At 40.8% G+C, this 25952-nt stretch overlaps 2 pseudogenes; both read left to right on the plus strand.

The window, feature by feature from the left end:
* Positions 1 to 1145: 1145 nt before the first annotated feature.
* On the plus strand, positions 1146 to 4707 carry LOC143642878 (thioredoxin reductase 1, cytoplasmic pseudogene; annotated as a pseudogene).
* Positions 4708 to 13617: 8910 nt separating this feature from the next.
* The window catches only part of LOC143690737 (uncharacterized), a 29679-nt pseudogene continuing 17344 nt past the window's right edge, over positions 13618 to 25952 (plus strand).

Genomic DNA, 25952 nt, shown 5'->3' on the forward strand with positions numbered 1-25952 from the left:
CAGGAATCAAAAGCTGCTTAGTTTAAAGCAAACGTCTGTGAACTCGGAGAGGGACTGGAAGTCTGAGGGTGGTGGGGACGGTAAGTTTATCATTTGGGATAAGCAGTGGGCTTGGGGTTGGTGTGTGGATGGTGTGGATACAGCTGAAGATGCAGGCTTGGACTGGGGGACGTTTATGCCCTGGGCTGGAAAGCTTACTAGCTAGGTCAAAGGTCAGGGCTGCAGCAACTGACTAAGCCAAAATAAGATGGATACCATGCAGCCCAAAAAGTTTTTGAGAGTTGTAACAATTTCACATTTGCCTCAGCTAATCTTAATAAGAGCGCTAATCTCTGAGGGAGAACACTAGTCAACATATACCCAATTTGCAAAGAATGTGAAGTGTGTTATTTACAGTGGTTTGTTTGTTTTAGTTAACTCCTGACACTCAAGGAAATCTATATATCACTAGCTAGATGCAAACTTAAGGAACAGACAGCTCAGGGACTAAACTACAGAGTGAACACTTTAAAAAATTAAAATGTACAGTATACAACAAAATATTATAAGACAAACAAAGAAACAGGTAATAGTGGCCCATCCAAAGGAACAAAATGAAAATCCAGAAACCTTCAGTGAAGAAGAATTGGACATAATGAACAAAAACTAAAAAAAAAAAAAATCCCTAATATGCTCAAGGAGATAAAGGAAAACACCTATGTAGAACTAAAGTTTACTAGTGGAAGAAAGGATGAAAAATATGAGACTCTCAATAAACAGAAATTTTAAAAAGGAACCAAACAAAAATACTAGAGTTGAAGACTGAAATAACTGAAATGAAAAATTCCTTAGAGGATTTCAATAGCAGACTGGAGCTATCAGAAGAAAGACAAAGATTTTAAATTATTCAGGCTAAGTAGCAAAAAGGAAAAGGTAATTTTTTTAAAAAAAGCAAATAGAATCTAAAGACCTATGGAACACCATTAAGCTTGTCAAAATATGTACTAAGGGAATCTCAGAAGGAGAAGGAAAGAAAGAGGCAGAAGGAATATTTAAAGGAATAATAATAGAAAACTTTCCAAATGTATTGACAGAACAATGTCATTAAAAATCTGAGAAGACAGTGCATATTTGCACATTCAAGAATTCCAGTGAAGCCCGCACGGCTGCCGGCGGAAGGGCGTCCTCGGCCCGCTCTCTTTGTGCCGCAGAGGAGCCGCCGGAGCCGCCGGGCTCGAGAGCGCGCCGAACTGACCTCCGAGACCCAAGGACCCGTTGTGTTCGCGACAGAGAAAGACAGGCGGCCATGGTCCAGCCTTGAAGGCTTGTCAGGAGGGCAGACTTCCAAAGCTCTTAACCATGAACGGCTCTGAAGATTTTCTGGAGTCCTATGACTATGACCTGATCATCCTTGGAGGTGGCTCCGGAGGACTGGCTGCTGCTAAGGAGGCAGCCAAATATGACAAGAAGGTGATGGTCCTGGATTTTGTCACTCCAACCCCTCTTGGAACCAGATGGGGTCTTGGAGGAACATGTGTGAATGTGGGCTGCATACCTAAAAAACTGATGCACCATGCAGCTTTGTTAGGAAAAGCCCTACAGTACTCTCGCAACTACGGCTGGAAAGTTGAGGAGACAGTCAAACACGACTGGGACAAAATGACGGAAGCTGTACAGAACCACATTGGCTCTCTAAACTGGGGCTACCGAGTAGCTCTGCGGGAGAAAAGGGTCACCTATGAGAATGCTTATGGGCAGTTTGTTGGTCCTCATAGGATTAAGGCAACAAATAATAAAGGCAAAGAAAAAATTTACTCAGCTGAGCGATTTCTCATTGCCACTGGTGAGAGGCCGCGTTACCCGGGCATCCCTGGTGACAGGGAGTACTGCATCAGCAGTGACGACCTTTTCTCCTTACCTTACTGTCCGGGTAAGACCCTGGTGGTTGGAGCATCCTATGTCTCTTTGGAGTGTGCTGGATTTCTTGCTGGAATTGGTTTAGATGTGACTGTTATGGTGCGGTCCATCCTCCTTAGAGGGTTTGATCAGGACATGGCCAGCAAGATTGGTGAACACATGGAAGAACATGGTGTCAAGTTCATAAAACAGTTCGTGCCAATAAAAGTTGAACAAATTGAAGCAGGGACACCAGGCCGACTCAGGGTGGTAGCTCAGTCCACCAATGGTGAGGAAATCATCGAAGGAGAGTATAATACGGTATTACTGGCAATAGGAAGAGATGCTTGCATGAGAAAAATTGGCTTAGAAACTGTGGGGGTGAAGATAAATGAAAAGACTGGAAAAATACCTGTCACGGATGAAGAGCAGACCAATGTGCCTTATATCTATGCCATCGGTGATATACTGGAGGGTAAAGTGGAGCTCACCCCAGTAGCAATCCAGGCAGGAAGATTGCTGGCTCAGAGGCTTTATGCTGGCTCTGCTGTCAAGTGTGACTATGAAAATGTTCCAACAACTGTATTTACTCCATTGGAATATGGTGCCTGTGGCCTTTCTGAAGATAAAGCTGTGGAGAAATTTGGGGAAGAAAATATTGAGGTTTACCATAGTTACTTTTGGCCGTTGGAGTGGACAATTCCATCAAGAGATAACAACAAATGTTATGCAAAAATAATTTGCAATATGAGCGACAATGAACGTGTTATGGGCTTCCATTTATTGGGTCCAAACGCTGGAGAAGTTACACAGGGTTTTGCAGCTGCACTGAAGTGTGGCATGACCAAAAAGCAGCTGGACAGTACGATTGGAATCCATCCTGTCTGTGCAGAGGTATTCACGACCCTGTCGGTGACCAAACGCTCTGGGGGAAGTGTCCTGCAGACTGGCTGCTGAGGGTAAGCCCCGGTGTGGGTGCTGCTGCCAAGGCTCCCAGCCACTGGCTTGTCTCCCTGCCCACATCTGAGATGAAGTCGTCAGGAAGGTTGTTGGGCTCTCGGCCCTTCCCTCCATCCAAGCCCTTCTTGGAGCTCCTGGGTAGGAGGTGGTGGAGAAGGCGGGCAGCACCACACTGGGGTCACCTTAATGGACTTGAAGCTGACATTTGGCAGTGCGTCTTTGATGCGTTCATGATGTCACCAGCCCTAAGCCCCTGGGGGTGGGCAGTGATAGAGTTGCTGTCAAATGTTTTAGCATAATCTTTCCTTTGTGTGGGTTTGCTTCATTCTCATTGTTAAGCTTTCTAAAGTTGATTATTTTCTCTTTTTTCAATGGTGTTAATGATAATAGAGATGAAAAATGTTACAAAATGTTAATCGGTCTTTGTCCAAATGCAGGTCCGAGCGAGAGCATCCAAATACGTTGTCTTGTTGCATGAGAGGGGCGTTTTGGCTCACTTTGGGGGTACATAGGCTTGTCCCCTGAAAGAGAGCTCGGTCCTCCTGTGTGCTTCTGAGGGTTAAGGTGCTCTTCACTTCTCCGGTCCAGGTTAGCAGTGTCTGTTTTAATGAATTAAATGCCCCCAAACAAGTAAATCTTTGCCAAGTTTATCACTGATTATTATTTTAAGTTTGTTTAGGCAGGGAAATGATTGCCTGCTGGAATCAGTACTCCTTTGCCAGAGGTAGAGCAGAATAGAACAGGCTGGCTGGCAGACTAGTGTGATTTTCACCACTCCGCATCATGGAGGCAGACGCCCACTGTAAATGGGGAAAACGAGTAAATGTCTTACATTATCTAGTTTATTGTGTCTTAGTCTAAGGGAACTGAAATCTTTTATAGTGGGAAACTTGTCTAAAACTTTTTTTGATGGCTTTAGCTTTAAGCTAAAAGCACAGAATATCACAACATTTTCATGTATGTTATATATTTAACCCTTCCTAAGAATGAACTACATTTATAGGAAAACAGTTGTTTCCACACTTAGGATTTAATGTTTTTTGGTAATTATTTTGTTAAGGAAGTTGTTAGTATCATAAGTTATTATTATTTTTTGAACACAGGTGAATGTGAAGGATTTTCATTTAAAAACCAAACGGTTTTTACTTTTTCAGTTGAAAAAACAGTTGTACCTGGAGGAATTTTCAGTAGACGTGTTTATGCACTGTTAGCATTCCAGCTTGTATTACTGCAGAGGTATTAACCCCTAGTGTTAGTGTTTGTGTAAGTGTCCTTGCTGAGCATTATCTTTAGGCTCTCTTTTCTCACTATATACATTCATTTTGGAACATGTGCTGCAGATACCAGGCTCCCACCATCCTTTTCCACCCTACCGCAGTCACCTCCTCTATTTCTCAGCCATGGCACTGGGTGGTTGTTTCAAAGTACGTTTCTGGGCCACTTGAGGAATTTGTGCGTCTGCCTAGCATTAGGTCAGCAGAGTATGCTCCTCCTCGCATCCTCCTTCCATTTGGCCATGTAGAGGAAGTGGGGAAAAGGTAAAACTAGAAGGGGATCAAGGCAGTTAACTGTGTTCAGTTTTATTTATTTTTTTAATTGTTTTTTTCCTACCAAGGCTGCCAATCCCTGAAATTAGGACAAGGGGCAGTGTGAGATGATTGTGCCTAATCATGTTGTGATTCTCTCTCTTAGTAGAATAAAATGTTTTGCCTCCATTTTATGGTAAAAAAATAAATAAAAAAGGATTTATTTTTTAGACTTGTCCTATTTAGATTCTATAATTGCCCAGTGTACTGAAACTTATACTAAATTCTATGTATTTTGGTTACAAATCTTCTGACAAACAATGTGAAACATTAAAATGTATTAATATCAAAAAAAAAAAAAAAGAATCCCAGTGAACCCTAAACAGGATAAACTCAAAAAGAACCATGCACAGACAATAGCAGTGGAACTGTCAGATGCAAGGACAAGAAGGAAGAACAGCAAAACCAAAAGTTGATCCTTTCAAAAGATCAACAAAATCTACGCATCTTAACTAAACTGACAAAAAAAAAAAATGAGAGGACAGAAACAACTAAAATCAGAAATGAATGTGGGTACATTACTGCCAATGCCACAGAAATGAAAAAGCATTATAAAAGGGTATTTTCAACAATTGTATGCCAAAAAAATTAGATGACCTAGATGAAATATGCAAATTACCTACACTGACTCAAGAAAAAATAGAAAATCTCAACAGACTAATAACAAGTGCAGAGATTGAGTCTGTCATCAAAAACCTCCCTACAAAGAAAAGCCCAGGACCAGAAGACTTCAATAGTAGTTTTTACCAAACATTCCAACTAGAATTAACACCAATTCTGCTCAATCTCTTCCAAAGAACTGAACAAGAGGGAGCATGCCCTGGCTCATTCTACATGGCCAACATCATTCTCATACCAAAGCCAGGTAAAGGTACTAGAAAATTACTGACCAGTATCCTGTCTGATGCAGATATCCTTAAAAAATACTAGCAGACCAAAAGTAATAGTATATTAAAAGAATTATGCATCATGGCCAAGTGGGATTTATCCCAGGTGTATGCAATGATAGTGCAACATAAGAAAATCAGTTAATGTAATTTACTCCATTAATAGAGCAAAAAGAAAGAAAAAACAACCTGTGATTTTGAAACAGAATTTGGAACAGAGAAGGGCTTTGGCAAAATCCAGCACTCTTTGATAAAAGCACTTTATAAAATTAAGAATAAAAGGAAACTTTTGTGACATGACAAAGGGCACAAATGAAAATCCCACAGCAAATGACAAACTTTGTAGTGAAAGCCTGAGTTTCCACTGTCGCCATTGTTATTCTACATTACACTGGAAGTTCTTGCCAGAGCAATTATTCAAAAAAAAAGTCAACCAAATTGGAAAGAAGGAGAAAAACATTCCTTGTTTGCTTATAACATGTTCCTTGTCCCAGTTTGAAAGGCCATGTGCCCTTCCAGCTGAGAGAGAAAGTTGAATGCCATCGGCCTTCTTGAATCAAGGTATCTTTCCCTGGATGCCTTAAATTGGACATTTCTATAGACTTGGTTTAATTGGGACATTTTCTCAGTCTTAGACTGTAAACTAGCAACTTAATAAATTCCCCCTTCTAAAAGCCATTCTGTTTCTGGTATATCACATTCCAGCAGCTAGCAAACTAGAACAGGCATATATATAGACAATCCTGAAAAAAATCCATGGCAAAACTACTCGGACTAATTAACAAATTCAGCAAATTGGCAGGATACATGATCAACACAAAAAACTCTGTGGTATTTCGATATACTAGTAATGAACAATCTCAAAAGGAAATCAAGAAAAATTGTATTTACAATGGCAACTTAAAGGAACAAAAATCTAGAAGTATATTTAACCAAGGAAGTAGAGGACTCATACATGGAAACTTACAAAATGGCACTAGAAGAAATCAAACAGTCTAAATAAACTGAAGGATACTTTATGTTCATAGATTGGAAGACTATCACAAGACATCACTTATGCTCAAAATGATGTACAGATTCAAGGCAATTCTAATCAAAACTCCAATATCCTTCTTTGCACAAATGAAAAGCCAATCATTATATTTATATGGAATAATAATGGACTCAATGGCCAAATCCCATCTTGAAAAAGAAGAATAAAGTTGAACTCACGTCCTGATTTTAAAACTTATTACAAAGCTATAGTAATCCAAATAGCATGTCACTGGCAAAAGGGCAGACATACAGACAAATGGAATAGAATTGAGAGTTCAGAAATAAACCCCCACATTTATGGCCAATTGAGTTTTTACAACGGTGCCTAGTACACTCAGTGGGGAAAGAATAATCTACTTAACAAATGGTGCTGGGAAAACTATATATTTATATGCAAAAGAATGAAGGAGGACTCCTACCTCAAACTATATATAAAAATTAATTCAAAATGGATCAAAAACCCAAACATAAGAGCCAAAACTTTAAAACTCCTAGAAGAAAACCTTTAGAAGCATCTTCAGGACTGTGTGTAGATAACAGTTTCTTAGACTTTACACCAAAACTATGATCAACCAAAAAGGAAAATAGATAAATGGGGATTCATCTAAATTAAAAACTTTTGTGCACCAAAGAACTTTGTCGTGAAAGTAAAAAGACAACTTACAGATTGGGAGAAAATATTTGGAAACCATATGTTCAATAGTAGTTTAATCTCTAGTATATAAAAGAAATTCCACAACTCAACAACAAAGAGACAAGCGACCCAATTTGAAAAGTGGGAAAAGATTTCAAAAGACATTTCTCCAAGTAAATGAAAATACGCTCAGCATTATTAGCCTTTAGGGAGATGGAACTCAAAACCACAATGAGATGGCATTTCACATCCACTAGAATGGCTGATATTTAAAAAAGCAGGAAATAACAAATGTTGAGAGGACATGGAGAAATAAGAACGCTCACTTATTCATGGTTGGCTGGAATAAAATGGTGCTGCTGCTGCTGTGGAAAACAGTTGGGCGATACAGCCGGACGTAAGTGTGGAATTGTCTTCATCCAGCTATCCCACCTCTAGGTGTACACCCCAAAGAATTGAAAGCAGGGCTCCAGCAGACGTTTGCACATTGATGCTCGTCAGAGCGATATTCGTAGTTTCCAGAAGATGGAGGCAACCCCAGTGTCCATCAACAGATGAATGGATTTATGACGCATGTACATGCAGTGGAATATTGATCAAATGTAAAAAGCAATGAAGTCCTGATACCTGCAAGAGCTTGGACAAACCTGAGCACATCATGCTGAGGGAAATATGCCAGACACAGAAGGACAAATATTGTATGTCACCAATAAGAAATAATTAGAAAAAGAAAATTCATAGAGCCAGAAACTAGAAATCAGGTTACCAGGGTCTAGAATTGGAGTAGAAGTGGGGATTTAATGGTTAATTGGTTCAGAATTTCTGTTTGGGGTGATGAAAAAGTTGTGGATGGTTTATGGATGGGGCTGATGCTAGGGCAGCACTGTGGCTGCAATTAACACCAATGAATTATAGATTTGAATGTGGTTAAAAGGGGAAATGTTAGGTTGTATAAATACTACCAGAATAAATTAAAAAAAAAAAACTCATAGGACTACACAACACATACAGTGAACCCTAATGTAAATTATGGGCTTTAGTTTATAATACAATTATATAATTATAATAACATTCTTCCTCCATTGTAACAAAGCTGCCATACTCATGCAAAGTGTTAACAGCAGAGAAAACACAATGTATGAGGGCAGTATATGGGAACTCTGTATTTTCTGCATGGCTTTTCTATAAAAGTACAACTTCTCTAAAAAATAAGTTCAAGGAAAGAAGGAAGGAAAAGAAAGAGAAGGGAAGAGAAAAGGGAAGACCCTGCCTGGATTAGTGTGGAAGGACGATGCTGTGAGGTGTCATCTCTTAGACCCCCCTGTCCTGTAATACTCTCCACCTACCATGCATCCATTGGCTATATTATAGAATCAAAATCTCTAAATAAGTAAATAGATGGATATATAGGTAAAGAGATAAAAATGAATAAAATATCCTCACCAAGCCAATCAGTTTGTGGGCACATTTCAGTGGCTCTTCCATATCGAGAAGTGCTTGGTTGGCTTAACCTAGGGCCCAGCAGACTCTGAAAATACTTCATGGGCCTCCCCAGCCTTTGACTTTTATCCAAAGGACCAGTTTTTCTAAGACCTAAAGGATTGAAAAGATATCAAGAGACGGTGTCAGATTTTACCTCTCATCCTATTTAGTCTGCACTGCATTATTTTACCGTTACAGAGACCTTTCCAAGGAGCAATGCCTTACTGAACCCCATTACAAAACCTACTCCACAAAGAGGGGGGTAGGAGAAAGAATGAATACGCATTTTGTACCTACTATGCTGGGCATTGTCTAAGTGTCCTAGCTGTACAATCTCTTCCAGCCCTCACATCTGACCAAGGGAGTCTTACTGCCCCAAAGGCGGACTAAGGAGCAGCTGAAACAAAGTTGATTAGCTCACACATACTCGTCAATCAGCAAACATCCTGGCTCCTTTCAGTTGACAGAAATCATGGAAACTCAGATTTCAAAGATCACATATAGATGCCTTTCCCTGCCTTGCTACAAAAGCAAGCGTACTCATAAACAAAGCTCCGTGGTAGAAACTACAAAGCGCAGAGCCTGCGGGACTGCACTAAATTAGAGAGATTACGTCAGTCTCCGAGGGGCAGCACTGATCAGAAAACTTCATTGTCCTGTCGCCATGACCTCTGACGCCCTTCCTCATGTCAAAGAGAAAATAACCAGACGAGTGCTGGGGCCGATTCAGGGTGCTGGCTGAGAACCCTTTCCCTCTTCCTCTGTTTACAGTTTACACTCTGCATCCAGGGCACAGGAAGCTCTAAAGACATTTTTTGACATTTGAAAAATCAAAAGAAGAATTAGAATTTTAGAACAAATCCAAATGAAATCATCCATTTTCAAAATACCAGCGTTTGTTCTCAATGTGATTTAACAAAACAAAAAAATTCTTAAGTTCACAAATGGAAACAAACCTCTTCTAAACCCAAGAACCTCATAAAATGGTTCTTCTCCAAGAGTCTTCCTATAAGAAATGGAGACATTTAAATCTTTTCATTTTTTTTCTAATAAGCATTTAAAACAAAGTCAATTCCATTTGATTCAGTGCAGTAAAATTAAAACACTCCTTTAAAAGGGAAAACATGCTGAAATCAATGATTTTTGTATCACACTGTGGGCAAAATTTTCCATTTCAAAAAGAATATTTACAAAAGTTGTTATTCAGTTGAGCCATCCTAAAAGAAGCAATACACCCATCCTAGAAATACTTGCTGACATGCATTTTAATGGCATGTGGGAAGCCAGCATTTTTACTAACGTCTGAATTCAAACACAGGGAGAAAGTCTAATGCTTTTCTCCAGGGTTGCTTGAGTTTTAACGCTGGAAATTCACTGAAGCAGCCCCTTATTAAGCACCACTAATTACTGTGTGCTCTTGTGCCATGAGTGGACATGTTCAAAAAAGAAATATTTATTATCTTTTTCCTCTTTGAATCCAGCCAAGAAGTAGCAGCCAAGCTCGGGCTTGTTATCAGATGTCACTTGATGGGGCCAAAATAGGGAAGGGCCATGCATGGGACAGCCCTCCTGTATTTGTTTAAAATGAAGCTGTTTCAGTCATTTTCAACATCATTATACCACAGAGGGAGCGTAAGGCAATTGGATCTCAGATCAAGATAAAGAAGTCAAGTCCGGGAGGTGTGACAATGGCTCAGCAGGCAGAGTTCTCGCCTGCCATGCCGGAGACCTGGGTTCGATTCTGGTGCCTGCCCATGCAAAAAAAAGAAGTCATGTCCACCTCATCTACAGGATGAAAATAATCTAATTAAAACTTCACAGAGGATGGGTAATAGTGGCACAGTAGCAGAGTGCTCTCCTGCCATGCAAAAAAAGAAAAAACTACTTCACAGAGCTGTGCCCTCATGACACAAAGGCAGTGGCAGCTGAAATGGGCCAAGATGGTGGCAGAGGGACACACACTGGACACTGAACCCCCTCATACAAAAATTATACAAAAAAAATATGCACACAGGTTGATCAGCAAAGGAACCCACAGATAGCAATGGGTGACATTGTGACACAGCAAAGGGACACAGCCCCTTTCTCCTACTCAGAAAGCTCTGTTTTCCATTAGTCTCTGCTTTGTTGTCCTCATCCCCTTCTTAGAGAAACTGGCCCACACACAGCTGGGTACTGTGTGCCCCACACAAACTCACCCAACACAGGGGTTCAATCTCCATTCTCAGCAATCTTACATTGAGTCACAGGGACTAAATAAGTTGCCTGGACAGTCTGATGGACCCGGGCGATGAGGGCATTTGAGGGCTGCCCACGATAGTCCATTTACAAGTGAATGGAAATGGAAGCTGATGGATAGAAAGAGGGAGGCAGATCTGCATAGAGAAGCAGAGACCAGGAGCCCCAGAGAGGGAGGGATGAGAGAGAGAAGAGGTGTGCACCAGGAAATGTGCCGCCTTGGCAAAGGGGAGGTAACGAAAGTTATAGGGGTCACAGCAGTATACTGGAAAGGGCACTGGACTGGCAGAAGGGACATAGGTTCCAGTGTAGGATTTAAGCAAATCAGTAACTACACCGGTTTCAGGTTCATGATGACAGCATAGCTTAGAACTAAGAGCATGGGCTTTGGAGCTGAGTAGGCTTGGACTAAACCTGTGCTCTGACTCTCATAAGCCCTGTGACCTTAGTCACCCGACTTGCCCCTTCTGGCCTCAAATTCGTCACGTGTAAAATTGGGGTAATAATTGGACTCCTTAGGAGGATCTAATCCTTCATAAAGAAATGAAATAGAATGATACATGTAAAGCAATTAGCACAGTAGCCTGCATAGAGAAAGCATCCGATTGACATAAGCCTTATAATGATGAGTTACTAACCTCTCTAGTGTAGAATTTCTTTCTCTATAAAATGGAGGTAATAATAGTACCTTATTCGTAAGATTGCTGTAAGAATCAAATAAGTTTACATGTGTAAAACAATTAGAAGAGGACTTGGCACATAGCAAGGGATCAATAAATTGCAGTTGGATTATCATCACTTCCGTTGTCACTGACGTCCTTATTATCGCCACCCGGCTGCCTTCCAGGCCCCGGCAGCCCTTTCCGTCTCACACCTTTGAAGATTCAAGTAATTGGTCGTAACTCTGTGGAGTTGTATTTGCCTCTGTATAAAACTTTGTAAGTCTTTGACGCTTCATAGAGATATGTTTATTTTCATGTGGTTCTTGAATCTATAGTGATAGGCATTTCAAAGTCACATATGAAGGAAAAAAATAAATAAAAAGCAACCTAAATGTCACAAGGGAGAGAATGCTTAATTTAATGATAGCAATTCAACAGAGTAGAATGTTATTCTTTTCTCACATAAAAGAATATGTGGAAACATTTGTTGAACTGAACAATAAAGCAATATAGAAAATGATGTGACAGTAAGTTGAAGCAGAACATAAAGTCGCACGCTGTCTGTGATTGCAGTGATGTGGCAATGACTCTGCATACAGAGGGGGTCTAGGAGACTCGTCACGAAAACGGTGTGTTGCCAAGGTATGGGGATCATACCCGTTTGACTGTATTTTTTGTAACGAATTTCTTTCATAATAGAAATAACTGCAGCATGCTCCATTGATTAGATTCTTCCAGTGTTAAGTGGCAAGAAAAGTCATAGGAAACAGGGCGTGCTACTTTCAGACACAAAGGAAGGAGATAACCCTCCCTTGTCCTCACTGTGATCAACTCCCTTATACTTGCATTTTTTACTCTTTTTTTATTAATGGAGTGTGCTGGATGTCTCTATAATTTGGTTCAGATGACTGCAGAACCTGGAGACGCTGTTGCTACTATCGATGCATAACATACTACTATTGGTCTTTTTATATATATATACAAAATTTGAATTTTTGGAAACTTTAGCTGCTCTGTCAAGTTTGGAAAAAATATCCCAGTTGTGCCGTGTTGAGTTGGCATTGTACAGAAATTAACAGCCATATTGGTCTAGAAATGTTAAACTTAATTATGTTTCCATTTGTACAGGGGAAACGCATCATATTAAATATGTAAGGTCTTATCTACATGGGTTTGATTACAGAAACTAGTAAAGTATTCTCTAAATAATGAAAAAAATTAAATTGGAATTGGTAAGAAGTTTAAATAATACACTAAGAGTATTAAAACTATAGGGGGTTAACTCCATCCTAATTCACTGCAACATATCACTGTGATGAGTGAATGAATAAATACTACAAACATTAATATAGAACCATACATGACTGAATATCCTTTTTCTAAGCCACTTCTGTGCCAAGTTAGAAAGTGGTGGAATAAAATGGGCTGCTGACAGATGTAGTTACCAAAGAAGAACTGTTCTTTGGAAGCACTGGTGCAACTTCAGGAGGAAAGTTGTACAAATGTACCTGTTTCTGATGGTTTGGTCACACTGGATTCAGTTGAGTCCCTCAGCAACTGACTGGTCTCCTCTTTCCAGATTCTTGGGTGACAATAGTCCTGTGAATTTATTATAAGATCAGATATCATCTTGGCAGAATTTCAGGTTGAAGCAAAGACTAATTCTTGATATATAAATATATTTGTAGCTATATATAGCAATTTGAGAGAAAGAATACTTTATCCTGAAGGCTCCAACAAACCTCCTGCAACCAGTCATTTTGAAAATAAGAAGACAGAGCCTTAATGAACAGAAACAGCAATCTGCAAAAGAACTGGATAAGATGGCAGGACAACAGCATTAGATGATTGAAAACAAAAGGATGGGCAGAAAAGACCAATAAGCAGAGATACAATAGAGCAGGGTGGTTTGGAACAAGTGCAAGGAAATTAAATGTCCACTAGCAAAATCAAGATCTTCTTCGGTTGAGTGCATGGAAATGGAATAACCAACGCTGCAAAAAAAGTCATATCACTAGTAAAGAGAATGCAGCAGACACAGTTGGTGCAAATAAGCACCATCTTCTTTGCAAAAGAAACTGTCTTTGGTCAAGTATCCACACTCAGGGAAGTAGCCCTGTTGCCCACTCAGTGGACATACCTATGAATGGTCCCCTCATTCTTCCATCCGGTGATTGGTTTATGTGACTTAGTTATAGCCAAAGAAACCTGAGGGGAAGTCTGGAGGGAGGGGGCGGGCTTCTAAGAAGAGTGCGGTCATGCAGGATGACACACAGTAGGACAGATCTTCTTCCAAAATGTGAGGTCATCTTGCTAATGTAAGGGAAGCCAGACTGAGAGTGGGCCACTCACTGGGCATGGCAGGTTTCTGTTAGTTATACTTGAAAGCATCTGCTATGCAAGGCCAAATTTTAGACACTCTTAATGAAGAAGAAACAGAACCCGTGAGAAGGCAGTAGATAAGAAAAATGAAAACATGTAAGAAATTACACTTAAGAAATATATGAGTTCACAGATAAAAATCTACAGAGAGCAACTGACATCTAAGCAATAAGTGAAGATAAATTTAAGTAAAGGAATCCAGAAATTAAAAGTCCTGTTAATTTGAAGCAAAATAATTCACTATTTCAGGTAAAATTAAGTTTAAATAAATCATAAATAGATTCATCCTAGCAATTCTTTTCATTTCAGTGATAGAACAATTATGTACATGTGTAAGCAGGAAAAGAAAGGATGTGTACTTCCATGCAGAAATAAGGCTGGTATCATGCTTCTTTTTATGCAACTTTAAATACCAAAAGAAAATGAAGCATTTGTCATCAACATGGCAATGTAAGACAGCCTCTGAAAACATCTCCCCAGCAATTTAGTGAATAAAAGGACTAAGTCCACTTGGTTAGGACCCTGGGGGACAGTAGAGATGAGAGACGAACTCCACAAATGGTGAACTGAAGAAACAGGAAAGTTCCTGGTTCTCCTGCTGCAGTTCTGTTCCCTGCCCCTCCGCCTTCCTCAGTCCCCTGCACCGGAGCAACACAGACAACGGGGTCTCAGGTCCTCCACTGCAGAGCCCCTCACAGCAGCGAGGAGAACCCCATGCCTGTCCAGGGAGGAGGCACAGAAGTCCACAGAGACGGGACGGGGAAAGCAGCGGAATGATACACTTAAAGCACCGAAAGAGAAAACTGCAAGCTAAGAATTCTTTATCTGCAGAACTGTCCCCTCAAAAATGAGGGAGAGTTTAAAATATTTACGGATAAACAGGAACCAAGAGAGGTCATCAACAAGAGACCTATCCTACAAGAAATACTAAAGGGAGTGCTGCAGACAGAAAGGAAAAGACAGGAGAGAGAGGCTTGGAGGGGAGTGGAGAAATGAAGATTATCAGTGAGGGTAACAAGAAGGAAAAAGAGAAGCAAAAATAAAATATGACATATTATTGTATGAAGAAGTTGATGACCCTGAAAGAAAGTATGCCGTTCTCTATCAGCTCTATCTGATGAGCCACCGGAGACCGTCAATGCAGTTTATGGACCTGCGGAGGAAGGATGTGAATGGAAACCAGATGAGGAAGATGAAATTTTGGAGGAATTGAAGGACAAAGCCAAGATTGAAGAGGAGAAAAAGGATGGAGAAGAAGACTCCCAAAGGAATTCCTGAGCTGTGGTTGACTGTTTGAAGAATGCTGACCTGTCCAGAGGTATAGTTCGGGAACACGATGAACCTACTCTGAAGCTCTTGAAGGATATCCAAGTGAAGTTCTCGGAGGCTGGTCAGCCTGTGACATTTTGTCTTAGAATCTCACTTTGACCCCAAAGAGTATTTCACAAATGAAGTGCTGACAAAGACATGGAGGATGAGGTCAGAACCAGATGATTCTGATCCCTTTTCTTTTGATGCACCAGAAATTATGGGTTGCACAGGGTGTCAGATAGATTGGAAAGAAGGAAAGAATGTCACTTTGAAAACCATTAAGAAGAAGAAACACAAGGGACATGGGTCAGTTCATAGTGATTAAAACCATCTCCAATGACCCTTTCTTCAATTTGTTTGCTCCTCCTGAAGTCCCTGAGAGTGGAGATCTGGATGATGACGCTGAAGCCATCCTTGCTGCAGACTTAAAAACTGGTCACTTTCTACATGAGCATATAATCCCAAGATCAGTGTTATACTTTACTGGAGAAGCAACTAGTCACACCCTTCCCTTCTCCCCTCCTTTTCCCTATTCCCCCTAAATCCCAACTGGACTCAGTTTTATATACAATCTGTCCCCTCCAAATCCCAACTGGACCCAGTTTTATATACAATCTGTCCCCCCCAAATCCCAACTGGACCCAGTTTTATATACAATCTGTCTCGGATTCTATCAGATAAACACATAAAAAGGCAGCTCTTAGAGGTCTAATATTTATTAACTTCCAGGGAAGATAACAAAGCATATTTGACATTGGAATCAGCAAATGGAAGAGCAAAGCAATATTCAGTGGCATCTCTCCCAGCAAACAGCCAGATACCCAGCTAAGGACTTTAGGTCTCTCTCACACACACACAGTGAAAAAAAACAAGGACTATACCTAGAAAAGAGTTTCTTTTAAATGTTCATGTCTAAAGAGGATGCTGTGGAATAAGAGCAAAAGGCTATTAGCTATGTCATTCCATTTGACACAATTGTTGAGAATAAGTAACTTGGCTTCAAGGCCACCCAGCATTTCCTGAGTAAGCACAAATTCATGATCTCAAGATATAATTCATCTGTGTCAAAGAAAAATGGTTTAGGTGTAGTGTAATGTATAAAGTCCATACTTGAATGTAATAGCTACTTAAGATCCTATGGAATCTTAATATATAAGATGTTGTTTTTTAGTAAACTATGAAGTAAACTTAGCAGTGGTTATTTTTTGTAGGTGAAAAGCATACTAAAGATCAAAATGGTATACACCATCTTATGGGATTTGCTTGTGACCAATAAATGGTTAGTTAAAAGAATTGGTTAAGCAATGACCAAAATATGTTACATATTTATCTTAAATATTTTAATTAAAAATATACACGTATTTTATTTGCCAAACTTTTGATGTATAGTTAAGGTCTTTCCTTTGAGCATGGGCCTGCTGATGGAATTTTGAGTTTCCTTCCTACATATATTGCATTCATAAAGCATATCTACAATTGCACTTCTACAACTTCTGGTTTCCATTTCCTAAGCTAGAATGGGATGCCTCAAGAACAATTAGAATGGAAATTATTTGTAAATATTAATAATTTGCTTTTAATTCTTTACAGCTATCTTAGATTTAATAATCTGACCATAACTTAAGAAATATTTCTAAAGTCTTCAAATTAATTTTCAAAGAAACAAGCCTTTACCGCTCATAATATTTTATTGTTACATAATCGTAATCCCAAATACAATTGGCATAGACAGGGTAGAGAATAAACTGACTCTTGGCAAGCATTCCACTCAACTGGTAATTGGGAAAACTAGAGTATAGCTTACTAGCAAAAGGCCGTAGGCATTAGAATGATCTATAAAGAAATAAAGGACATTGATTAATTTGGAGGAAATGGAGGGTCAGTTAAGTTGGGGGTTGTAAGACAATATTGGTTCTGGAATAATTGATAATCAGATGGCACATACCAGAAGCATTGATATAGAACCTCTACATGGGACATTGCATAGAGCTAAAATGCAATATTAGAGATTTTCTAGTCCCATGTCTTATTCTTATTCTGATCTTGACTAACCCATTATCCTATCTGCATAATGAAGAAAGACCCAGGAGCTAATTTGTGAGGGCAGAATTCTTTGCTCATAAATTTGAAGTAGGCTAAGTCAAAAGAAAGAGTTCTCACTCTGGAGAGAGAGCAGGGCAGGAAGATGTGTGTAAGGAAAAGAGACTACGAAGAATAAAAATAAGTGCCTTTACCCTACCATAATGACATTAAAACAAAAATGTTTTAAGATACCAAATGTCCAGACTTTGCTTTGTCTTCCCTGTGACTAGCCACCTCCCTTGTTCTCTGTCCTTGTGCCCTCTGTGTTTGTTTCCTGTTTGTGAAGTTTCAATCAGGGCGGTCCGATTTACCAATGATGGTACCCAAGTACTATGGGCTGAAAGAGGACAATACCTGCCATTCTATCATCCCTTTGAAGGAGGCACAATTCACTGAGAAACATGGAAGCCTGGCCTGGAAGTGTCGTCTGGTTGCTGAAGGCACAAGCCCATAGGAAAAGGAGGGCAGCGGGCTCGGAGGGCCCCAGGACTCACCTAGAGCCTCAATGCCACCCTAAGCAATGGCCTGGACTCCAGGCAGATCCCAGATTCTCCAGGTACCCAGGTACACTGTCAGAAAATGGGGACAGAATTGGCCTTCTCGTGGGATTTCTATGAGGATCAGATCAATGCTTAAGGTGAACTGTCAAAACCACACCTGGGACACTGTCAAGGCCTACACACATTAGCTAGTGCTATTTTTTTTTAAGCCTATCAGTCTCATTCACGAAAACAGGGAGCTATGTGTTTATGACAGTTAAATAGGCTAAAGAGAGTTGAGACCAAAAAGAAACAACACGACCTAGAGTTACTATGGCTAAGAGATATGAAACGGGGTCTGCAGGCCACACAGGTTACTCGCATGCAAATCTCAGCCAGGTGTCACAAACAGCTGAAGTCTGCAAAGCTTCAAGCAACGACACTCCTTAAAATCCTGAGGACATCATGACACCGTAAACAAACCACAAGACATAGAAATGAGTAAACTATTTACTTGGAACACTGGAAAATCCACCAGTCACAAACAACTTTTGTATCTTCTTTTTCTTTAAAAACACTTACCTGGAAGCACGAAGACAGGACCCCATTTGGGTGGCTTCCTGAATCTGTGCCTCAGGAAATGTAATTCCGAGAGCCCAATAAGCACCTTTGTTGCCTTGCAGCCCAATTTATTATTTCTTGGGCTCAGTGGGCAAGACAATCATGTACTCATCTAACCAACCCTTCCCTAATATCCCTCACCACATACCAAGAACTTTCATTCTATCCCTGCTCTTGTTTGCATGTAAAGAAAGATGATGTGTTACTTTCCACTCATAGCAAAACTAAGCAAGAGTTTAGGTCCAAAAAAATACTCTGAATTTCCCTCCAGGCACCCAGGTAACTATAAAGGCACAAACAAGAGTTTTGCACACTGAGAAATTCAGGGGGCTTAACTTCCAGGGCACCAATGGTCCAATGGACCATGGGCTTCATAAAACAGGCCATGCCTTTTGTTCTACAAGTTCCATGAATTAAAAAAAGGGGGAAGGAGTGGCAAGTACAAAGTCTGGGAGGCACCAGTGAGTGAATGTGACTGTGTTTTATTAATCCATGTGATTAATCCAGCATGCTAAAGAAGATTCTTCACAGAATTGAAACTTCTGTGGCTTTTACCCACATGGGTCAGGAAAACACTGCTGCGTTCACTTGCCATTCATACTTTGCTTTGTGCTTGGGTTTCTTTCTCCCAGATCCTACAGGAACAAAGAGGGAGCATTTGTATGAGGGGCTAACAGCAGAGGGACTTGGACAAGTGCTCTTCTCTCCCTCCTTCCCCTTCTGGAGATGCTTCTTAGGTTTCCCAAGAACTAAGTCCTGGATTCGTATGGACACTTTCTCCCCACAGTTGAACAAGTAGAAAGTGCCCCCCAAATGCTGATTTCCATCAGCCCATGAAAAGTGGTTTTCACCAAGGGGTGGGTGGGTGGCAAACCTTACCCCAAGATTTTTTTGCAAGAAAGTGGCAATAATGGTACAAAAGTCTTCATATTTCCAGTGGAAACTATCATTTCTTTACGAGGGTGAGTCACCTGAATGAGTCCTGTCAAATTCTCACAACTTTAGCATGAGGAACAAAGTTTTTTGGCTTCCAGAGAAGAGCAAGACAGTGCCAGGGAAACTGAGAGGGAACGTTCTTGGCAAGGGTCTCCACTCTCTCTAAGACTTTCCCAGTGCCAGTGGACTGGAAGTTTGGGTAGTAACTACACAACCCTTTCCAAAGCAGAGTTAGGGACCTGGGAACCATTTGACGTTCAGTTCTAGAAGAGTGAATCATGACTTCCAAGAAACTGGGCTAGTCCCTGTCTCATACCTGACCCCTGTTTTCTGCAGGCTATGATTCCTCATCCTACTGTAAATTCTGAAGTCACCTTGTTGAAATCAGCCAATGTGGATGCTAGGAAAGCTGACAGCTTCTGACTCCTACCTGTTGGAAATAATTTTACGCTCCCTTAAGCAGGTAAGACTACACAGTATTTCTCTTATGGCTGCCCCTAAGACCCAGCACCAATGCTTATCACAGAGTCAGCAGTTAGTAAATATTTGTAGAACTATATCACATAACTCATTATCAGCTACTTCATCCCTTATGAATTCTTAACCGTCCCATCAGATTATAAGGAAAATCACCCTATTGTGTTCATCCAGGTGTCATCACTCCTAGCAGGGCACACTGGACAGGGCAGGTTTTTAGCAAGCATCAGTTGAATCTGTGGCATAATATACATATTTCCAGTCTTCTTGGTTGTTTTATTGGCCTCTGGAGAGCACGATTTGTGTGTAGGTATATATGTGTATGTGAGCTGTACATGCACTCCTGCCTGCATCCCCAGCTGTTATTGATCTGTTTTGGGATCTAAAAGGAGTAGCACCAAGGTAAAGGATAAGTGGAGAAGCCACAAATTCTGGCTGATCACTGACCCTATCCTCACCTGAAAAAAATTTCTTCAACATTATGCTGACCGACCAGCTGGGTTCTTATTGGTCAACTGAAGAATATTAAAAGTGGTAGATTTTAGATCACCCCATCTTTTCCTCCCTTTACTTTATTGAGAAGACTGACCCAAAGGTTGGGCAGCATGCATTAAGTCGCAGAGCTGATGGCTGAGGTAAGGCTGGACCACCTGTGGTCTCCTCTTCACCCCTCCAGTCTCAGGAGCTTTGAGCTAATGACTCTACAAAAACAGCTCTTGCCAATGTTACCAAGACAACCTAATTGGTAAATCAAATGAACATTCTTAGCATGCTTCCTATTTGTCTTTCCTTAGTTCAAAAAGAAAAACTAGACTTTTTCTCCTTTTGAAACCTGTGACCTCCTTTGAATGTTGTAACAAATAATACTTTTTTGGACATTTGATATAGGCAAGGCACTATTTCAAGAATTTTAAATACATTGTAACATTTAACCTCATAATAACCCTAGGAATTACAAATATTACTACTGCCATTTTAACCTAAGAAAACTAAAGTGCAGAGAAGTTAGATAACTTGCCCAAGATTACTCAATTAGTTAATGGCTAATTTGGCATTCAAATGCAAAAAAAAACTTTCAGATTGTATTTCTAACCTCTATGCCCCTTGATACCTCCTGCTTCTTCCCTACCTCTCAGCTTGTCCCCCTTTCATGTCCCTTAAGTGTCATCCCTCTGAGTTTCGTTCTGTCTTCTTATCTTCCCCCGTTCTTGATCATCAATCCACACCCAAGACTTCATTATGATGATGACTGTTTTTCTGTCTATAGCTCAGACCATTATTCTAAGACAAACAAATATAACATCTATTAACTTGTCTATTTGAACGTCTGTTCAGATCTAAAGCGACATCTCTGTTGGACAGAATGGTCTCTTTGCTAACTTGCTGCTCGGATGTTAAGAAATTAGACTTACCTTTATAATATTCCATCTTCCCTTCTCTTTATGCCATCTGGGATTGGTCTATTTAAAGTAAAGTAGCAATTTAATCCCTATTTGTTATTTTGAGTAAATGATTATTTTTTGTTTTTAACCAAAAGGTTAGGTATGCTACAAGAAAAATGTTCTATCTGTCCACCGAAGGCAAAACCCAACCAGGCCAATTGGGACTCCATGCACTCGAGTCTTCTTTGATCATTGCAGTCATCCAGGGTTTGACTTCTGGCCTCACCATGATCAGAGCTAGGATGTTCCACAGTTCTGGTGTGAGTCAGTGAGATAACATGTAGCTAACTTTGACCAAAGACTCCAAGTTTCTGGCTGCAGATAAGTTTCAATCCCTTTCATTGGCCAGCTTGGCTAGGTGTTATATTTGTCCCACCATTCATTGGCAAATAAGACCAGGTGGTAAAGTCAGCCTTTGGCTAAACTCAGGTGGCAGTAAGTCTGAGATGGGTTACCACCATGGAAACTCTTTGTGGTGTATCAGTTAGTTTTTCCTGCATAGTAAATCACTTCAAACTTTCCTATTTCTCATGGTTCTGTGGTTGACTGGGCAGTTCTGGTCTGGGTCAGGGTGTCTCTGGCTGAAGATTTTAGGATAACCACCCTAACATATCTGACAAAGAGCAGACTGTTTAGTCTAGAGGAAGCTGGGGTGACAAGCTCATATTTCTCATCACCCACCAGGATAGCCTGGGCTCAGTCACAGAGTGATAGAAGGATTGACAGCAGTGAGAGAGGATAATGTGCAAGCACTTTTCAAGTTCCTAATTTTGTCATATTTTCTAAAGTTCCAATGGCCAAAACAAGTCATATGGTCAACCCCAGATACAAAGAGTAGAGAGACAAACTTACATTCTTGGTGTGGGAAATAGAAAAGCATATTTAAACATGGTAAACATTGAAGGGTGTGATGAATTATTGTGGTCATTTTTGTTATTCTGTTGCATTTTGCTTAGTGAAGTCCTAGGGAGAATGGAAACTAAAGATATACCAGGGATATGGGATTGCAGGAAGTATTCAAGAAATAGTGGGTCAAAAGGCATCCACTTAGAGGAGCCATTTCAATGGTGAAAGCTATTAATCCAGTCTGATCAAACAACAGCCTCCAAAAGCCCCCCGATTTTGTGACTGATTACCTGGGGAAAAGAAGACCTTATCTTACCCTCTATTTTCCTTTCTAAAACTGATCCTCACTCAATAAACCCCCAACCCAATAAATGGCAATATCATCACCCAGTTTGTTCACACAAGAAGTTTGGGATTGGTCCTGGATTTACACCCTTCTTTATCCCCACAGGCTAACTACTAACAAGTCTTAGAGCTTTTATTCTTCTACAAATTGTTTCTAACCTCTACCCACTCATTTCCGTTGTCATTTTCATTACCATCATCCAGTTCACCTCATCTTTCTCTTGGGCTTTTGCTGTAATCACCTAATGAGTTCCCGCTTTTTCGACACAGTATGATAAAAAAAAGTATGTCAGAAGATGGCAAATTTCTACCTAAAATCTTCAATTACCTTTCACTGCACTTAGGATAAAATCTAAAAACTCCTCATTGTGATGTAAACTACTCTTCAGTATTCAGCTTGTCTCTTGAGTGACCTCAATTCATGTCACTCTCCTATTTATTGGCTATCTTCTGACCACACTGATTTCCTTTCTCGTTTCTGAACACAACAAATACGTATATCTCAGGCTAAATGCCAAGCCCCCAGGGAAAGCGTCCCTGACCGCCGTATCTTATATAACCCCCAACCCTCTGTCATGCCCTCAATTACTCACTCATTGATCCCTTTTCTTTTCTTTCTTTTTCCATTTCTTTTCCATTTATTGTTTTGATAAATGTCCTAGTTTGCTAGCTGCCAGAGCACGATATACCAGAAATGGAAAGGCTTTTAAAAGGTAGAATTGTAAAATGCTCGTTTACAGTGCTGAGGCCATGAAAATGTCCCACCTAAAGCAAGTCTATACAAATGTCCAAATTAAGTCACCAACAAGAGGTTACCTTCACTCAAGAAAGGCCGATGAAGTTCACGGTTTCTCTCTCAACTGGAAAGACACATGGGCAAACATGGTGACATATGCTAGCTTTCTCCCCAGGCTTCTTGTTTCGTGAAGGGATGTTTTCCTTCTTCATCTCCAAAGGTCCCTGGCTGCGTGGGCTCTCAGCCTTGTAGCTCTGTGGCTCTCAAGACTCTCTCCAAAATGCTTCCTCTTTTAAAGGATTTCAGTAAACTAATCAAGACCCACCTGGAATGGGTGGAGTCACATCTCCCTCTAATCAAGGTTAATATCCACAATTGGGCATGGCACATCTCTGTGGAGATAACCTAATCAAGTTTCCAACCTATAGTGCTGAATAGGGGTTAAAAGAAACAACTGCCTCCATGAGATGAATCAAGATTAAATAAAACACAGCTTTTCTATGGTACATATCCTTTCAAACCAGCACACTGGGTGATTCAATTAATACACTATTCCGGAAAAGGCAGAGATATAGGGTTATAAAACGGGCTGGAGTTTAACAGAGGGGATGGCTTGGAAGAGATATGATGCAATTTATCAACCTAGTTTCTTCAGATCTTAAAAAATCTGTAATAATTGTGCTTATCTATTTGTTTACTTTTTAACTGATTCCTTCCCCCAAAAGGCACATTCTAAGAATGCAGGAACTTTTTCTGCCTTGTCCATTTCTGTGTTCCCAGAATGGCTTCTTCCACAGATACATGAAACCCTCTGCCAACTCGCTCTCCTCCCTCAATCCCCATCTTTAATCCATGGTCACGTCCTGTTGACGTCACCTCCTAAATATCACTCGTCATCATCCCCTCTAACTTGTCTTCCCTTTAACTTTCCTGCCATGTTCATGTTCATTTTCACTTAAATTATTGTTAACCCCTCGAGTGTGGCCTTCCTACCTGCAAAACTGCCTCCTTAATCCCTGCTTTCTAACTTCTGCTGGATACAAATTGAATTACATCAGCCACAGTCTTCTGCTCCTCTGTGGCTGACTCTGACCCCATGCTGCTGGCAGCTGGCAGGGGTTCTGCTTCTGGGCATCTTTGGCTTCCAGAACCAAAATGCTGCTGTTCATCTGTTCCAAGGATGAGGCCAGCCTACAACCAAGGGATGCCCTCATCTTTGGAGAATCCAGGCTGCATTCCTAGTCACACTCACCAGTGCCCTCAGCCCAGCATGCCCAACCCTTGATGGCTCCCAATTCAAGATAATATCAAAACGTCAACCACTTTGGAACCATGAGATTGTACCACGTAATTATAAACCACGGCATTTCTCAAAAGTATATCCATAATCTCAACTCATGATCCTGATAGTAATGGACTGAATCACATCCCCACAAAGACAGGCTCAAGTCGTGCCCTGGGTCCTGGGGGCAGGACCACACCTGTAAATAAGACCTTCAAGAGCCCATGAGGACGAAGCCCAGCTGACCAGGGTAGGACTCAGTCCAGCACGAATGCAGCCCTTGCAAACGAACGCTGTTCTTCTGGATCTTGACGCCAAATATCTGCCAGACAGTGATAGTTGCAATTAATGTTCTTTGTTCTTCCCCATATCTTGAGAAGGATTAAGAGGTCGGCCTCACACTTACTGGGTTACATCAACCGGCTGGAGCTAAACCTACATTGTTCTTTCTGTAAAACTAACAAATGTGGACTGGGCGAGCCCACTTTTAAAATGTGTCATCAAAGTTCTAAAAGATAGAACCCGTATTATTTCATTGGGGAATCACTAGTGTCCACCAAAGAAAACTAGCCGAATAAATTGAGATCTATCCATAAAAATCTGATTGTAATGGAAGGCAGCACAATATCGTGAATGTACTTAATACCTCTGAACTATACACTTGAAAGAAGTGAAAATGGGAAATTTACATTTTTATGTGTGTTGCGATAAAAAGTTGCTTTAAAAGGATACTAGGTAAGCAAATGGCAAGCTCCACACAACACACACACAAAATGAATGTGAAAGCTCTCAAAGTACTGATGGAGAAAAGCCTCCAAGATACGATGTCAGTGAAGACACTGGGTTGGTTGGGACTGCTGCTCCTTGCACTTCTCTTCGCTTAGAGGAAACGGGGAGCAAGGAACCAGCGGCAGTGGTTTCCTGGTGGTTGGGGAGAAGGGCCACTTGGAGTAGGAGAAGAAAAAGGTGTCCTGCTGCTCTGCGGCTCTTTTGTTGAGGTTGTTTGGGTTTTTGAGCCATGTGAGTGTATTACCTGCTGAAAGTTTTGTTTTGCTTTGTTTCTTAGAGAGAAAGAAGTGGTATGAAAATGTGCTACTCAAATCTCATTCCAACTGCATTACTCTAAAACTTCGAAGCTATTATAAAATCAACCATACCTTTCAAGCATGCTGATATCGACACACACACAAGGCATAAACTTGCCAATACATAAATACAAATAAATAAATGAATACACTCTAAAAGAATAAATTACCCAAGAGAAAAGCACAGGAGTTACCCATGTGAAGTAATGCACACAGGTCCAAGATGGAGCCACTGCTGCTAAGTTGCACATCAGCAAACTGAACTTTCCCTTAGCCCCTTTGGCCTGTCGGCTGTGCTCCCCAAGAACCCAAACACCAGGTAAACCAACCACAGCCCACCAGCTCCAAATTCAATCAACCCGTCATAGTCCACGAAGCCAGTCTGGGTTGTGTGTCCAGCCCTGGCCGGGTGGTAGCCAAACATGGGTCACTGTTCCACGCGGCCAGCACACTCCTTTATGCCACCAGCGTGCTCTTTGGTTGTGTGAGCCCCCAGTGCTGCCTTCCCTTCAGGGGAGCTCCCCCATCCACTGGTTGGAGCTGCTGGTAAATCTGTGACACCCCAAACT

Source organism: Tamandua tetradactyla, chromosome 7, assembly GCF_023851605.1.
Source record: "Tamandua tetradactyla isolate mTamTet1 chromosome 7, mTamTet1.pri, whole genome shotgun sequence".
Lineage (NCBI taxonomy): Eukaryota > Metazoa > Chordata > Mammalia > Pilosa > Myrmecophagidae > Tamandua > Tamandua tetradactyla.